This window comes from Peromyscus maniculatus, chromosome 14 (assembly GCF_049852395.1).
Source record: "Peromyscus maniculatus bairdii isolate BWxNUB_F1_BW_parent chromosome 14, HU_Pman_BW_mat_3.1, whole genome shotgun sequence".
In the NCBI taxonomy this organism is placed as follows: Eukaryota; Metazoa; Chordata; class Mammalia; order Rodentia; family Cricetidae; genus Peromyscus; species Peromyscus maniculatus.
In genome coordinates, this window is record NC_134865.1 from 8,201,694 (window position 1) to 8,205,433 (window position 3,740).

At 36.7% G+C, this 3,740-nt stretch overlaps 1 long non-coding RNA gene across 1 annotated transcript; it reads right to left on the reverse strand.

Annotated features, from left to right (window-relative positions):
- Window positions 1–702: 702 nt before the first annotated feature.
- LOC143268532 (uncharacterized) lies at window positions 703–1,832 on the reverse strand. Its single transcript, XR_013044590.1, has 2 exons — window positions 1,440–1,832; window positions 703–817 (listed from the first exon to the last, which is right to left on the reverse strand). It is a non-coding gene; the product is annotated as an uncharacterized LOC143268532 (long non-coding RNA).
- Window positions 1,833–3,740: the final 1,908 nt, after the last annotated feature.

Consider the following 3,740-nt stretch of genomic DNA (forward strand, 5'->3'; position numbering starts at 1 on the left):
GCACATTGAATGGTGTGCATGCCCAACTTACCACAGTATTAATACATTGCTCTGCTCTTACCACTTAATATTTCTTGAAAGTTTTGTTTTTATTAGTATGAAGTCAGGGTGATCTAAGTATGTCCTGTAAGTTTTCTTGCACATATTTAAAGGTTACTTATCTCAAATGAAATATAATTTATGAAGAAAATAAAAAACTGAAAAGTAAATATAAATTTCTGCATCTTGTTAATGTGTTAAAGTATTATGTGTAATAATACTACTGAAAATCACATGACATCACATACTAAGTCAAAGTTAATGACAAAAAGAATAACTGAAGTTCATGGGGTCTAGACACTGAAATTGTTTATTTTGGTTTTGTCTTTCTGGTGAGTATTTATATTATGATATATTTTGGTACAGAGATTATCAGAGACTGAGATAAAGAGTAGGCATGACTTTAGTAGTTTAATAAGAGGTTGGTTTTTTTTATCTACTTTGGGATTATATTATGAAAAACCACTCAGGAACTAAGATGTGAGAAACTAAAATTTCAGTTAGTATACCTAATATATGATCATACTCGGGAACAGAGTACCCTCTAATTATGCTTCACTTTTGCCTGATTATTTGGAATATGACATTCTTGTGATATCACCCAGATTTATAAAAAAGAATTGTATATTATTAGTCATGAAAAATTAAAATATCAAAGTCTGGTTTATGCTGAACATGACTCTTTTATGAATAACTGGCAAAAACTAAAGAAAAGTTAAACAAATTTTAAGTTGGTAGTCGTTGTTTCAACAGATGTTACCCCATTAGTTAAAGAAATCTGAAAGAGAGAAAAAAGAAAAGAGAAAAAACATATGGTATGTGGATACAAAGAAGCATTTTTTTCATAAATTGTATACATTTTTTAATTTAGGAAATAACTTACTATAACTCACATATAAGCTTGAATAACGAGCAATATAATTTTGACATTTATACTCTAAATTACAGAGAAGAAGAAAATAAATGGAAATTACTGGAAAATATTATTGTTGAAATTTATTAAGATTATACCTAAAGATGATATTAAAGGTCAAGGTTTTCCTTGGTCATTACTTTTAACTATGAGCAGTTTATTCTCTATTAGCAAAAGTTTAACAGCAAAATTCCATGGGTTATGGCCACTGCCTTTTCTTAACAATATTTCTATTTAACTACTCCCTAACCTTTTCTTAAATTAGTTTCAAAATGTTTTGTTTAATTGTATACATGATTGTTCCCATACTATCCACTCCTATAGGCATAGCCAGAGCTGGTTTCTTATGTTAGTGAAATCAGAGCAGCATGTGCTAAGGAGCTGTTCTCCCATTTCTTTCCTTATACCACAAGATTCCAGTTAAAAGATGGAGACACTGATAGATTGATTCTGACACCCATTCTTCTTTCTGTATCGAAGAACTTACCCCTCTGGAATTCAGTGTCTAACACTGAGAGGAACAATTGAAAAGATAGTTATCATTGTTTAGTTGTTCATCTTCTTATATTATGAAGATCTCTTTATGTCCAGTCCAAGTTGTTTGATTTCCACAAATTAAGAATAAAATGTTCATGTCCCAATGAACTGCACCTTAATTTCAAGCTTCTGTAAAGACCTCTTAACCAAGAGGCAGGATTCTTCCAAAATGCCTTCAGTAATAGCCCACGGCAAATCACCTAGGAAGGATGCCACTACTCTTGATGTCGTGCAGCAAATCCTTGAACAGCCAGCTGCATGATCTTAATCTTCTACACATAGGCTAGGGAACAACTAACTGAACACTTCCCACTGTTTTCTTTCCAGTTTTAAAAACTACAGATCTCTCTTCTGCTTTAATCTCTAAGTTCCACTTCAAGTAATAAATGACAACAACAATAATAATAGTAGTAATTATTATTATTAAAATCACTGAACACTGACTGTGGGAACACATAATGAGATGTCTAGAGATCTTTCCCTTACAGTAGTAGACATGGGAATCTGAGGGTCAAAGGCTCATAAGGTTTTCCAGCAAAAGCAGAAGAGACTAGCTGTCTCATTCATGGGCTTCCAGTGCCTGTGCAGGAACACTGAGAAAGAGTCTCACTAACATAAATCAGTGTCTGTGAATTTGTCTAAATTCCTTTTTGCTCTGGTTGGTGAAGAAGAATCCCACTTTTCTCCTAAACAGATGGGAGAGGTTAAAAATACATTACTGAAACTGCTTCCTTATTCATTACAAACTGATATTATTTCTTCCTTTTCTCCTCCTTAAAATTTTTATGTACAGACTATTGGAGTAGGAGATTGATGAGAAAGGAAGTTCACTTGAACATGAACACTACCATGATCAGGAAGCCCTGGAAAATATGTTCCACTTCTAATTATTAAGTGATTTAAAAAAATGAGCATTGTAGTACTTGCATTTTATGACTGACTTTGTTTTATTAATATCTTGATTTGATGCTTATTAACTCTTTCTGGAGTATAATAATTGGATTGACTTTCTGCTCTCAAACCCAGACATTAATCAACATAATCTCTAAGTAAAGTAAACCAAGAGTTCCTTGGAAACCCGATAGAACCTACCCAACACTGATGCTGTCTCTATGGCCACCTTCTTAGGTCATATTTATTGAGACATACTGTATAGGTCTTGTCATCTTCCAAGAATATCTTCCTGTTGTTATGTTGGCCACTCTATTTGTTTACTTTACATCCTGAGTACAGTTTTCCCTCCCTCCACCTTCTGTTCCCTGTCCCTCTCTGCCCCTCCCCCCCATTCACTACTCCTCTGTTTCTGTTCAGAAATGGGCAGGCCTCCCTCCCATGGATGTCACCAAAGCATGGAATATCAAGTTGAGGTAGGACTAAACTCCTCCCTTTTTACTGAGACTGTGTAAGGCAACCTAGAATGAAGACTAGGTTCCCCAAAGCCAGCTCAATCATTAGGGACAGGCCCTGATTCCACTGCTCGGAATCCCACAAATAGACCAAGCTATACAACTGTTACACAAAAGTAGAGGGCCTAGGTCATTCCTATGCAGGCTCCCTAGCTGTCAGTCCAGAGTCTGTTAGTTCCTATGAACCCAGGTTAGTTGTTTCTGTGGGTTCCCTTGTGATGACTTTAATAGCCCTGGCTGGTTCAATCTTTCCTCCCTCTCTTCAAGCTTTCAGGAACTTGGCCCAGTCCTTCCAGGAACTCGGCCCAGTCCTTGGCTGTGTCTCTGTATCTTCTTCCATCAGTTACTGGATGAAGGCTCTATGATGACAACTAGGGTAGTCACCAATCTGATTACTGGAGAGGGCCAGTTCAGACACCCTCTCCACTATTGCTGAGAATCTTAACTGGGCACATCCTTGTGGATTCTTAGAAATTTCCCTGTTACCAGGCTTCTCCCTGACCTGAAATCCACCCCTACATCAAGATATCTCTTTCATTACTCTCCCATTCTGTCTGCCCCCAACCTGCTCAAACTGATCCTTCATGTTTCCATCCCCTATTCCCATCCTCAGTTTACCCAGAAGATATCTTCTATTTCCTCTTCCAAGGGAAATCCGTGTTTCCCTCTTCGGGTCCTCCTTGTTACCTTGCCTCTGTGGGGCTGTAGGTAGCATGATTATCATTTACTTTACAGCTAATATGCACTTTAGCTGTACAAGTCTTGGGCATATATCCCAAAGATGCTCAATCACACCAGAAGGACACTTGCTCAATCAACTATGTTCATAGCAGCTTTATTCATAA